The 15,453-nt window shown below is 29.1% G+C and overlaps 1 non-coding gene across 1 annotated transcript; it reads left to right on the plus strand.

Annotated features, from left to right (window-relative positions):
- Window positions 1-14,354: 14,354 nt before the first annotated feature.
- TRNAD-GUC lies at window positions 14,355-14,426 on the plus strand. The gene has a single exon. It is a non-coding gene; the product is annotated as a tRNA-Asp (tRNA).
- The last annotated feature ends 1,027 nt before the right edge of the window (window positions 14,427-15,453 follow it).

The raw sequence follows: 15,453 nt of genomic DNA on the forward strand, positions 1-15,453 counted from the left end.
GTATTGTCCAATAATAACCAAATTCCTACCACTCCGACAATAAAATACCTAGGTTTGACCTTTGACAGGCGCCTATCATGGGCCCAACACCTTAAAATCAAAAGAAAAACAGTAAACTCCAGACTCCATTTAATCCGCCCACTTCTTAGATCTAAGATAACTTTAAATAATAAACTACTAATATACAAAGCCATCATCAGACCTGTTTGGTCCTATGGCATCCAGATTTGGGGCTCTGCCTAACCCTCCAACACGAGAACAATTCAGGCATTCCAGTCTATCTGTCTGAGGCAAATTGTCTCTGCTCCATGGTTTATCACAAATAATAATTTCCACAAAGATCTAAATATTCCGTCGCTATCACAACTAACAAAGTCCCACTACGTCTCCTTTCACTCCAAGTTAATCCAACACTCCAATCCATTAATTAAACGCCTATCTTCTCTAACAATCCCTGATAACCCCCAGAGACGTCTAAAACGCTCCTGGCCTAGAGACCTTCTAATTTAATCTGTCGGGTGACACTACTGAGTGCCCTCCCCTATCTGTCATTCTTGCTATGTAAAAATTACTTATTGTACTAATTTGTTGTATAGATTGTAATTATATTTTAATAATAAAAAAAAAATAATAAAAAAAAAAAAAAAGGTTCATTATTTATCAATTGATAAGATTTATTTCCATTGTATTAATAGCAAACAACTCAAAATTATTTAAAAACGGATTATATATTTTTTGATATTTATACAATTGTAATTATTTTACAAAATAAATTCTACTAAATTTAATTAAATTAGTGTAACCTTTTTTAATTATTGATATAAATTATAAGAACCTATTATAATATTATAATACTAGCTGCCCGACCTTCCTCCGGAAGAAATTATTTTTTTATAATTTAATTCAAAAACATATGATTATTTTTTGGCTATACAAATACCTATGAAATAATGTAATATAATTACATATTGTAGTTATTGTTATTGCTAATTTCTGAAAATTATATATCCTACATTTTTAATTCAACCACTGGAGTGCTAAATTTTATTCTTTTTATTATAGAATATACATATGGTAGAAAAAAATGTAACAACAAATTATTTGTTCAATGTATAATATATATTTCAAATGAAAAAATGCAAGTGCAAACAATAGATAAATAAATAAATAAATAAATAATTAATAATAATAATAATAGTAACAATAATAAATAAACAAACAAACAGGTTTCCTTCGTCTCCAAAATCAAGTTATATTCTTATATATATAGATTATTCAAGTTAATAATATTTTTTTGTACGTGGAACTGATGATAATTATATTTTAAGACGGCCGGCATTAAACTGAAAAAAATAATTAAATAAATAATTTATCAAAAACAAATACGGATGTTTTAAGGATTCTCATTATGTGTACAGCTGGTTGTAGCTTAAAAATATATACCTATAGGTTATATTGTTTTGTACATGGAACCGATTGATAATAATTATGTTTTAATACGGCTGGCATTAAGATAAATAATTCATAAAATAGTTTTATTGTAAACAAATACGGATGTTTTAATATAATTGAAAGGATAATAATACAATAATTAATATAATTATAATAATTAAAAGCACGCTACTCGTGCATTTGTTGTCTCCGTCTCACACACGTAAGACACAACAAATTATCATTCATTAGTTTCAATAGTGTACTGTTGGTTTTGATATTAGAGTGAATTGATCTATTATCAAACTTTTAGGTAACGTGTTTAAGCGTCAGCGATCTTGCAATATTTTACTTCTCAAGTGAGAATAGTGAGATATAAGTATTTTTAATTTGTAATATTTCACACGCGGTATAAGATGTTTTCGCAAAAAAACGATAGAGTATAGTGCGCTCATTTACGAACTTATTCAATGACACAAATATATGTATTTATAAGCACAGAACCATTAACCTTTCAAAAAGTATAGCACATCACTTCTCTTGCAAAAATCTATTTTCGAGGTTCTTATGTAATAGGTAAATTAACGAATTCCCAAATTTTACAAATACACGTTTTTTGTTAGGTAAGTATTAGTCTGTGGCAGCAACTCAAACGGCTTATCAAAAAAAAAAATTGCAATAATCACGGTCATGAATACTACCTATACCTATACCAATACATTATACACTATTACGTGGTATTAACCAATAATACATATTTATTACACAGTTCTAAATATTATACATAATTAATACATGTCACGTGACCAATCTTTTAATACAGAATATGGATTACTTAAAATTTTTATGTATACCTACGAGCGTAAACGTAGGTATTTGCACTATATTTTCGTAAGGTGTACCTACGCTAAATTGCCAAATAGTAAATGGGCATACACCGACACACCATAAACCCCCGTATTACTTCGGAAAGGTGAGATAATAATAAATGTATATATCATAAAAATATACTATGGATTTTTATTGTATAGCTCTGAATATTAGCAATATTCAAGTGCATTTATTAAAATGATAAACAACATTATTTATTGATTTGTATATTATATTTATTTTGAAAAAAGTACATTTATTTATTTTCATTTGTAGATATATAATTTTTAATTTTTTTCGGGGGAGGGGGGAGGATTGTTCAGTTTACGGAGAAACGTCAAAAATAAGTAATAGAGGGTGGCACGAAGAGAAACGTCCTAAATTCCGATTAACCTGATATATCACAGGTGGACGCGCTGCTAAACATAACCTTCAGGAATTAATTTATTTGGGCGACCTGGCCATCGCCCTCCACTCTTCATCATTAACAGTTTTGTGAATATATTAATTTCATTTTTTTTTTTTTTGTTTGATGGTTTACTAGCCGACATGGCAATGCTTTGATATTGATAGGGTTTTGTGATGTTGCAACTTCTTTTAAGTGTAACAAGCTGTGGAAGAAATGTCCTTATATAAGTGTAGGTATATTATATTATATTTTAATTTAGGTATAGCCATCCCGACTGGCATTGTCCGTGATATTAGCTTGAGATTATGCAAGCAGTATAATATCGGGAAGGCAATCTACCTGCAGTAGATCGCGAACCTCTTGTGGTGCGTATGTAAGTGTATAATTGAACTCTAAATGCAAAAACTCGGTCCACCGGAACCATGGTTCGAACTCGATACTTTCTGTATTAAAATACACAGGCTTATCGAATTAATAATAATTATTATTACTATTAAAACCACTAGCAACCATATTTTATAAACAAAAGTTTCCATCGCAAATCTCAAAATTCCTGTTTGAGAACCTCCTTGGTTTAGACCTCTTATTTACGTTTTTTTGCGACCAAATTTAGCCTATCCTTTTCCTCAAGGTCTATTCTTATCTCTGAACCAAATTTCATCGCAATCGGATAAACGGTTTTGGAATGCATAAATAGGACATTGCTATCTTTTAGCTTATCTTTATATGCTTTTATATCGACTTATGTGTTTAAGACTTTATAATAATTGTATAGACTTACAGGCATTGCGCTTTACCGACAACCATCATTTAACCATTATTATAAATAATTTAGTATAATTATTGTTGTACTTTATTGTGTCACGTGTAAGAACTATCAAATATTGCTACAGTTAGAATTGGTTGACCGTTGGACAGTGATGATCTTTAAAATGCATTAACATTATAATAATAAAATTAAAAACATTGTTGAGCGTGGTTAAACTAAAACCGTAATACCACATAACCATAACGAATATGAAATGTTATATTAGGTGTTACTATACGTATTATACAGTGCCGTAACGTGTCGCAACGTGCCGCAAAATTTAATAAGTAGACCTAAAACTTGAAAACACGTAATATCGTGATGGAATGGATAATAATTGTATTATAATAATGGAACACGGATCATTGAAAATACAAGTAATTTATTGTACATTTGTGAATATCACAATAAATTGTAATTTAAATATTCATTTCTCATGTGATAATATATAATAGCTAATTAATAATATTTATACTAACTATACCATAATAATGAAAATTAATTTTTAAAAAGTTTGTGGTGACAAAAATCGAAAATTAGAAATAAATAACACAATCAGAAATAGCCAAAAAAAATATTATGTAGATGTTTTTATTAAAAGTAAATATAATTATCATAGGATAAAATAAAATAAAATACGAAGATATAAACATATATGTATAAACAAGTACAAACATTTTAACCCGTAATACCTACTTTAAGAATAGTATTTAGTCATTTAAAAAATATAATGTATTTTAGATTCTGAGTGAAACGATGAATGTATTGATTTTACAATGATGTGTGTTTTTTATTTTTTTTTGTGTCTGTCATCGCCTATTAGGACAGTAAAAGTGCAGTAAAAGTTTCTTCAACAGTACCTCTTCTGATAGGAAAGTGAATCTAGTTGGTACTTTTGGCGGTCAAAAGTAAAATTTTTGCAACAGTTTTCAAAAGCGCCGTGAAAAACAAAAGAAAAATTAAGGAAAAACGGGATTTTTTACGCAAAATCTGTTTTCGAGAAAATTGATTTTGGTTTTTGGTGTAACTTTAAAACGAATGACTGTAGATACATGAAATGTTCACTGGTTGTTTATATTTCCATTTTCTATACATGATACATTTTTTAAAATATTTTGATTTGTTTTGAGCTGTTTACGGACAATTCCAGTTTCCAATTTAATTAGTTTTTTTTTTCTATGAATGTCAATAAAACTTTATTTGTTGAGTAAACATACTTGAAAATATAATACAAGGCTCCTAAGTATACTATTATATATCTATGATAGTACCACGGTTTGTTGTTGATATATATAAAATTAACTTATTAACTTAACTTTAACTTTTTAACTCGTTAATGCCCAGCCTTGTAGATAAGTATACCTATAGGTAATAGGTATGTCTAATACCTAGACTGACAAACCGTCTCCACTCAGAATCGTTTTTCTTATCCAGTGATATTATATCATTGAATTCAAATTTAAAACTATCCATTATACATTGACCCACTTGTAACCTACTGTACAGCAGAGCGACATACACTTACCCACCTTTTTAAAATTATATCACTTATTTTATATTAACCTACACATAAATTGAATAAAAATTACATTTTAAAAATTAATTTTCCTTTGTAATTTAGAGCAAGACAATTTTTAAGGAGCACAAATTTTTTAGTTGTACCACCGACGATTAAGTACACAAAATGTGCACATTCTATGAACCGTTCACCCTGTAAGATTAGTAAATATAGTTAATAGCTATTCTCTATAATTTATATCAAACGTATTATACCTATTATACATAGTATATTATAAAGCAGGGATGGGTAACTCAAAGTAACTAGCGGGCCACTTTTAAGTACTTTAAAATCTAGCGGGCCGCAGTGCATACGAAAATAATAGTATAATAAAATAGTAATTTGAAAATGTAGCGCGGGCCAGATAAAAAAGGTACGGGGGCCGCCAGTTGCCCATCCCTGTTATAAGTATAATCATGATCTATAATAAATAATATTACATAGGTACCTATACTTTAACATTGAACGCTTTATATAATACCCATATGATTCAAATAGTAAATATATCGATCGTTCAACGTAGTTTCATCCTCGTTATTATATTTTTATGGCACGGTTTTTTCTTTGTCTGTTACTTATTGAGTCTCAAATTCGAAAAATATTCTTAATGTCTCATTATAGGACAGACTGATGCAGCTGCCGTCTCTGTAGGGACCATTTTCAGGAATTATATTATACTTCAGTATAGTATATTATTATATTAATGTATATGGATGTGACATCGAAACTTTGTAATATCTCTATTGTTAAATCCCAGCCGACAGCTGCATTAATACAATAGTGCACGCAGCAGTTACCCTGTAAATATCAATTTATATAGACTTCGAACCAACACACGGGAAAAATATATAATATATATATAAATTGTGAATATACAGTCATAAAAGAGAGTCATGCTTGTTTTCACAACTCCCCATTTTTCGTAGATTTTTTTAAAAAATTCACAATATTTGTTGTTTTTCAACGTATTTTTCTAACCCTATATAAATCAAGCCTTTTTAAACTCACGGAAACCGTGCACTGATATCTCTTACCTAATACGAGTAGTTTTCTAAACTGTAAAAAAATATGTACAGCCAGACGACATATTGTTTTAGGAATGCATAAAGGGCATAGTTAGGTATAAACATTTTTTGTGTTTATGTTCTTATATATTGACTTATGGTGTTTAAGATTTTATAATAGTTGTATAGATTTATAGGCCACTTTACTACAGTTTGGATTTTTTTTATCGAATTGTTTATCATAATTATAAAGCTAAGCGTCTAGTTTTTATATTATATGACTTGAGTATATGTGTTCCTATATATACAGGGTGTTCCACGAGGATTTATCATAAATGTATAATCTGTTTTTTTTGTTAGACTCACAGAGACAAGGACTACATATATTTTATTTTTTAAATTAATTTAATTTAATTACATTTTTTAGTAAAAAAGTTAAAAAATGTAATTTTTTATTTTTGAAACAATTTAAGATAATTATCGACAATTTTCATTCACTAGTTTAAATAGTATGTTATAATATTAGAACTTTGTCTGTGCTTAAGCGTCGGCTATTTCGCAATATATAATTTTGTTGGGGCCAAAGAGGATATTAGTAAATTAATTCCGTTCTTTGGTATAAATAATTTTTATTGTTATTTTATTGAATAAACGTAGAATACATGTGTAATAATTATTATTGTAATATGTAAGTGCCGAGCGGTGTGTATCGCCCGATAGCTATGACGCTACTTACTCAGTGTCCACACACGGTGCGACGAAGTCGCCCGACCGTCGTTATCTAAATTATCTATCTACCTGCTGTGGTGATAATTTTATTAAATTGTCTTGACTCCAACAAATTTTCAAGTGAGATATGAGAATTTATTTTTAATTTTTAACATACCCATATCTCAAACGTCTAAATCACAGGTAGACACGCCGCATACATAATAACCTTCAGAGGTAAATTAATTAGGGCGACCTGACTATCGCCCTCCACTCTTCACCATTGACAGTTTTGTTAATAGATTAATTTCATAATTTTTACAGTTTTATGATTTATTTAAAGTGGTTAAGACTTTATAATAGTTGTATAGACTAACAGGCAATGCGTTTAATCAACAACTATCATTATTAAATAATGTGGTATATAATTATTGTTTTACTTTATTGTGTTGCGTGAAAGAACTATTAAATATCACCACAGTTAGGATTGGTTTAGCATAGGACAATGATGATATTACATTATTATAATTAAAAACATTATTAAGCGTGATCAAACTCAAACCGTCATTTTTATATCAAAATAATATAGGTTAACATCTAGTTATTATACATATATTATATTTGTGACATACACAATCACACAGACAATAATTGTATAGTACTATTTACCAAAATTTAACAGTAGAAGTATCAACCCAAAACGAATTCTATATCTTATATTAGGGTGTATAATGCATACACAGTGGCGTAAAGCTACGGTTTCCCTGCAGCGTCAAACAGTGGAACAGCACGGCCGCGTCAGACGCCGACCTACGTCCAGACCAGTAGTGACGCTAGACGCGGCGTCCAGACGCTACAGGGAAAACGTACCTTAATGGGGGCGCTAAACATTTTACGAAATGGAACCAAAACGTGAAAACGTGTAATATTGTGATGGAATGATTATTAATAATTATACTAATATTAATAATATTTTGATTCGTTTTGAGCTGTATATGGAAATTTTTTTTTTCAAATTTGTTTAATTTTTTTTTTCTTTAGGTCTTCATAGGTTTTTTCTATAAGTTCCTAAATGCCAATAAAACTTTGTTAAATGAAAAATACATTTATTTAAATCATCAGCTGCGATGAACATAGCTGTATTTAATTTATTTTTTTATATTATATTTAGCTAAGTATATAAATATAGGTAGGTATACATAATATTAATTAATCAAGTAGATATCAAAATTAAATTTATTTTGTATACCAGGTACCTACTGGCTACTAATATAGATTATAGTACCTACTACCTATGTATGTAAAAACAATTTATTATTTTGTTTTTACGATGAGTGTTCCGTATTTTTATTTAAAAACGCACCTTAACGCGAGCAGCCAGTTCGATTAGTTTGTTGAATAATATTATAATGAAAAAAACAGCAACTTATTTATCACTACAATTGTCTATTGTTTTCAATAAATGCTCTGTAATGGGTGAATTTCTTTCTACCTTTAAAAATCAATAATTATTCCTCTTTATAAGATTGGTGATATAAGAAGTTGTAATAATAATGTAACAATTCCGCTAACTTTGAGTATATCTAAGCAAATGAATATGTACGATGAATGGAATTTTCTTAATCTAATTTTTAAATTGAAAATTTCCACTGCGTCGTTTTCGTGAATGTGGCGATGTTCACTGGATTTACCATAACCATGGTCGTCCTGAGATTTAAATGAATGTACACAGTTACACTCCATCGGAGACGACCGGTGCATGAAATGGTACAGGTACCTACTTGTTGTGCACGAGTCTTGGGTATTTATTTACGTACAGGTAGTATACATAAAATAATGTTCAGTGTTAAAAATATTTTTCCCCCTGTATTTGATAACAAAACATACCATCACAGACACTCACTACCCACGTCCATATACCTAAATATTGTCTTTCAATCAGTCTGAACACGCAGGCGTCGTTAATGCAAGGCGACTTAGCGGCGCCGATCGAGCATTTATATAGGTACCCTTAGATACTCGATAACAATCGTTTTCTAAACTGTCAAAATAAAATATAGCCCGAAGGTTTTTTTTTCATTACGCGCACACAATTTATATAGTCGATCCTTGACTGAGGGGTAATTTTCAAATATAATTGTATGTACCTAAGGCTCTTTGTCGATCCGATCCTCTGTTGCCAGTACCCGCTGCGGCACAAGTATTCCTTATAATAATAACACCCAGACAGGCGACCATACAGTATCTTTAATCTTATCGAAGAACGAAAAAACACGGCCCATAAACACACACACACCCTGCGGCTTCTGCTTCTATTGAATATGTATAGTTATAATGCTTACCCATGGGACTCGTTGGATATTTTCGCTCTTACTTATTTATTATTTAGTGTTGAGTGTCGCACAGATAATATAGTTGACGGAGAGTTAGTTATTTTAATACCGACAACTAAAATGTGCATTAATAATAATATTATAATTATATATTTTGTTTAATAATATTATGTTTTACATTTACGGTAAAAACAATAATTACAACACCTGGCTTCCTCCGGCTAGCAATCAGCAGATCGATTAAACGATATGAAAATAAATCAAAATAAATAGAATAATTTGATATGAATAAAGAGAGATATTAATTTTTTATTCTAGGAATAAAAAATATTGGTTGGAAAAGTAGTGCTCGCTGCTCTGTATTTATGTTTAAATATATATACAGAATGATCCATTTAACGTAAGACACTTAATCGTTTAAACATCTACTTTTCGTATAATACGAAAGTCTAAATTGTATTTTTATTTTTGGGTTGAGTCGTATATGTTTTAGGTTTTTATATTGACTGTAGGGAAACGATTCACAGGTGAAGTATATTAATGTTTTAAAAAAAATCTTATTACATAGTTTCTAGACGTTAAAAACAACATTTGTATTTTATAATACCTATGTAATATGTAACTTGTAATGCTATATTTTTAATTGTTTATGTTTAAATCTTAACAAAACACAATTATTGTGGCCGTGTGGGTATAATATTAAATAAGTTTTAACGAACCAATTTGGGTAATACTCAAAACTGTTGTTCTAACCTTAATAATCTACTATAGCCAATAGGTACCTACTGCGAATCCATATTTTAGTATATTATTGAATTTAGTGCACAGTAAATAATATATCCAAAACGAATTTACTTTACTCTGTATTTTTTGTAACCTTCATTTTATGACGTATATTATTTTACATTCTGTGTGAATCAGCAGGTGTTTCCACGTTTACGTATCATTTTTAACGTTATAGAAACGAGCTGAGTATTGAATGCGTATCCTGATGTTTTCGAAATAAAAGTAAAAGACCCATAAATTCAAACCCCATGTGGTCCATGTGGTATCTTACCGAAAAAAAACATTATTTTAATTTATTCCAATTCATCTGGAACGAATTTACTTTTAGCCAGCGTTCGGTTTTTTTTTTTTTGGAAACAATGTAATCGTATCAACAATATATTTTAATGACATTTCACATTAATTTTATATAAGGAGATATGTGTATAATATTAGGAGATGTTTTTTCTACGAATCATCTTTTGTGTATTAAGGTACCTACGTTTTCCCTCCAACGTCTGGACGCGGCGTCTAGCGACACTACAGGTCTGACGTAGCCGTGCTGTTCTACTGTTTGACGCTGCATAATATTATATTTTGTTAAAATATTATTCAATAATATAAATACTTAAATTTCCGTCTTGATTATTCGAAATAAAAGTATAATACATACAAATTCAAACCCCATGTGGCATTTTAACAAAACAACATAATTCGATTTCATCTATACCTTAATTAATTTTACCTTAGCACAGCGTTCGGCTTTTTCTTGGTAACATTATTGTAATCGTATTAAATTAATAATATAATAATAATATATAATGATCCTATTTCACATTTGAATGCATAAGGAGTGGTGTTTGAATGGTTTTTTATATCAATCGTCCTTTATATATTACAATACTATGACGTTAAAAGTTAAAATTATTCAATAGTATAAATGTTGAAATTATTTCTATACTAGCTGAATAACCCGGCGTTGTCCGGGAAAAAGATTGTGATAAATTAACTCCTTTTGGGTGTAATTCGTTGTGCATATTGGTATGGAAGCAAAATCATATTATGGCCCGCGAGTTTCGTTTATGGTTATGCGAACAGTATATTATCATTTATCAGGTAGGAAATCTACCTAACCTGTGGTAGATTGCGGACTTAGCGAGGTGGCAGATAGAATATAGCCTATATTAGTACAGCTTTGTAGTTGAAAAAAAATTTGTATGCAGTGTACCTAAAATAGTATTTAAGTTATGGCTGATCATCCCGGATTTTTAGGAGTATTTAATATTTATATATTAATATATGTTTTTTTATTTTATTTTTATGGACAAACCAGAGTAATATTGTACCTAGCTTTGTGAAACATTATTTCCACTATTAAAACTATACGTAGACATGTACCTACATAGTCTTACTCTATGCAAAAGATTTTAAGCTTTGTTTTCTGTTTATTGCGGTCCGGACATATCGGGTGGCTTATATTTAAAAATAAAAATTAACACGCGTCTTACAGTTTTGATAAATAGCTTTTACATTTATTTAATTAGGTAAATATTAAATACGATGAACTATAGGCTACTACGGATTTGTATTATTCGCACTTGCATCCTAAGACGCTAAGTTATCGTCGTAATTCCATGAATTAATAAATCTATATAAATAACGAGATTGTTAAATTGAATCTCAAATGATCTTATCTTAATAAATTGTGTCCCGGAAAAAAAGGTAATAGGTAAGTTGAATCTTGGAAAAAAAGTACATGATACATTCAGTCCCGAAAATAAAATGTTAGTAAATAATAATATGTTCATTAAATTTTTTTTTGATATCTTATCATCTTTATTAGAAGTCAAATTTAATAATTATTATTATAAATTATTATATTATTTTATATTGCATAATATTATGCTCTAAATAAATATAATACAGTATAAAATATTTGTTCTCGGTATAGATTGTATAAATAACTAAAGAGCGACTAATATATACTATATTATTATGTATTAATGTGCTGTTCTTAATTCGTTAAAATACGTAGGATTTTAAAAATCAAATCAAAATTCGTGAAAAGCACCGGTGCGCGGTGGTAAACCACAACGATGTGTGTATGCGTAAAAACAGAAAATGGCCAACTTCGGAACTTCAGAAGGGTACAACTTACAACATAATGAGTTCTGCAAATTTTTTTTGTCCCATCGTTCCTATCTCGTTGAAATGCATGTTTCAAAAACAAAAAAAAAACAGAAAAACACGTGGAAACTAAAGTGAATTTGTTCCATTATTTAATCACACAAGTAATATTTTATAATTTTATATAAGTATATACCTATAATTTTTATTTTTAACACTTGACATCCACTTCTCCCTCTGCTAGCCAAAATGAGAGGCAGAATTTTACGAGTGCCCCATAAGTGCAAGAAGGGGGGCTTGGTAGGATTAGCCCACCCAGTTTTCGAACGTAATGCAATTCCCGAATCCGATATATAAATATTTTTTCTAAAAAAACACTCATCTATTAAACTATTTTCGAACGAACTATTTTTCTGTTCTAAGTTCGGTCTAAATATAAGTTTTTTTCGAAAAATCTACATGAGCTTAATTAATATTTTTCGTAATTTTTATCCTTTAACAAAAAATATTTAGGCTTACGTATTTTCTAATGAACAATTTATTTTATTCTAAAATTTGTTTCAGTAATTATATTTTATAAATAATTACAAATTATACTAAATAATTTTCCGGTTGTATGTTTTGATTATAATATATTTGAATGTCAGTCCTGTAAAGTATTTGAGTAAAAGTATTCAAATACTTTTTTAAGTATTGAATAACTTTTTAAATACTTTCAGCATGAAGTATTTTGAATGGTATTTTAAATACTTTTTTTTGTATTAAATACTTTTTGGTATTGAATACTTTGGTTTTTTATTTCGAACATTTTATTTCTATTCGAAATAATTGGTTGGAAAAATATTATTGTCAACTACAATAATGGAATAATAGTTTTATTTAATATTCCGTATTTCTGTGTTAGCCGAAGCCCAAAGGTTTGTGAAAACAAGATTTCTAAAAAAGTTATTGAATATTGAATAACAATATTACCTTTAAAACTATTAGATAACTATTAGATTACCTACTACCTATGTGGCTATGTGTTTATATTACGATAATTAGAAACCCACTTTAAAAACCAAAAGCATTTGAAAAGTATTTAAAATACTTTTTCAAAGTATTTGAGTAGTATTTGAAATACTTTACAATTAAAGTATTTAAGTAGTATCTTAAATACTTAAAATAAAATGTATTTGAGTATTTACTCAAGTACTTTTTAAAAGTATTCTTTACAGGACTGTTGAATGTACTATTAGGTACATTCGAAAATATAATAATTTTTCTGATAATTTAGGTTAAACATTTAATATTATCTCATTTAAAAATAAATGTTCCATCTCAATAATTGTATAACTTTATATTTTCTAAACAAACACTTTTCTTTTAAAACATTTTTGTACTTTCTATAATCTATGCGTTCATCCGTTCGATCTTGTGTTTTTGTATTAGATATCCATAAGTATAACATACCATATACGATAAACAAAAATTATTCATATTTCACCTTAAACATTGTCGAACGAAAAACAAACAGTTATTGTTGGCCGTTTGAAACATTTCGTATCGGAATTTGGTGCAGATTCTTTTTCAACCGACAACCAAGTGTTGTAGAGTGATGAAGAGCGCGGGCAACTTTTATCTTTCTGTGTTTGTTGTAGGTAGAGGCTCCAAAATTTCTGATCATATAGGCTAGACAATTATCTATGCAACAGCGTGCCTATATTTTAGATAACATAAATACAATAAAAGTTATTTGCTTCTAAACATTTGGTTTTTTGGTTTTTTCCATTGGCTTATAAAAAATGATTGTATAGTGCTATTAATAAAAAGCATATTGTTGCACAAATAAAGTTCTTCTTTATGTGTTGTGAAAATTTGGTAGTTCACAACAAATATGGTGCGAGAAAAGTTGTCCCGCGCAAAACAGTTTTTGCTATGTTGTACAACATATTTTGTAAGACGGAGACAACACTTGCGGGACGCGGGTGTGACGTCCTCTTCACATCTTAACATGGTGTCATAAATATTAACATAATGCAATTTCTTGTATATAGGTACCATGTATACCTAGGTTGCATTGAATTGAGAACTTGAATGAATGCGCCGATATTGTACCAATGTAATGTAAAATATTATAACAAATAGCTGAAATAAGAAAGCACCTATACCTATAATGAAATGATGTATAATGCAATGTTTTAAATTGTATTTGTAAAATTGGAAATATATTACGCTGACAAAAATGTCGTCATGATATAAAACTCCCATGATATCATTCTAATATCATTAATATATTATCGTTACAAAATATTATAAAAAATATAATGAAGAGACATTTATTTCGACCGTTCCATCACAATCCTCGGTAGTATAGTGGTAAGTATCCCCGCCTGTCACGCGGGAGACCGGGGTTCGATTCCCCGCCGGGGAGGAAAATTTTTTGCTAGTTAATAAAGTACGCTCTTTTTTTATTAAAAACCGCCGTTATTTTTATTCTCAATATCTTTTCCGATAAGGAAGAGAACCTCGTACTTTGTGTGGCCAAAGAAGGGATTTTGTAATTTGTAAAACTAATCGTAAATTCATAATAATTTTTATGAGCGTTTTAAGTTGAAATAAATAAATCCTTAATAGCTACATTACAGCTATAAGTCTTATTTATTATTAATTATTAGTTATGACTTTTTGTTGTTATTTAATATATTATTGTATTACTGTATCGCATGAATGAATAGTATGTAAAAATGTAATGTGTATAATATATATTGTATAGTATATCAGTGGTGATGAAAAATTTAATTTAATTTATCTTATTTTCTTAAAATCGGCAGAGCTGGTTAATATAAAACTAAGATGGTGGGCATTATGTAAAAAAAATAAGTGCCCTCATATCAATTTAATTAATTCACCACGACAATGTAGTATTTTTAATATACTATAGGGAAAATATAGAAAACAAGTAATTACTATTTAAATATAAATAATACCTAATTACTAAATTCCTTATCTATTTTAAAGATGTTTCTAAAGGAGCCTGAAATCAGAATTAATTGTTGAATGAGCTAATGGGTATCTGTCGGCTATTTACAATTTTAGTATGCCATAAAATGTAGGTCTAGTTGCACCTGTGATTTGTAGACATAAAACATATAATAATACATTAATACATTATACGATTCACATTCAACGTGCGTAATAAAAATCGTAAATACAACTCTACTGTTACTTTTTAATTATCTAAATGAATTTTTCTTCGTCTTCTATGGCTCTATGCAAGCAAATACAATCTACCTACGACCGCTGAAACCGTTTGGCGCGGACGCGACCACAACACCGCATTTGTATAATTTGCAAATTTCTAAATGTGATGATAATATCACCAATTACCTAAATATTTACAGATTTTTTTACTTCTTACCCCTAACTATAATAAATTATTTTACTAATATGAATTCCAT

The sequence above is a fragment of the Acyrthosiphon pisum genome, chromosome X, assembly GCF_005508785.2.
Source record: "Acyrthosiphon pisum isolate AL4f chromosome X, pea_aphid_22Mar2018_4r6ur, whole genome shotgun sequence".
Classification (NCBI taxonomy): Eukaryota; Metazoa; Arthropoda; class Insecta; order Hemiptera; family Aphididae; genus Acyrthosiphon; species Acyrthosiphon pisum.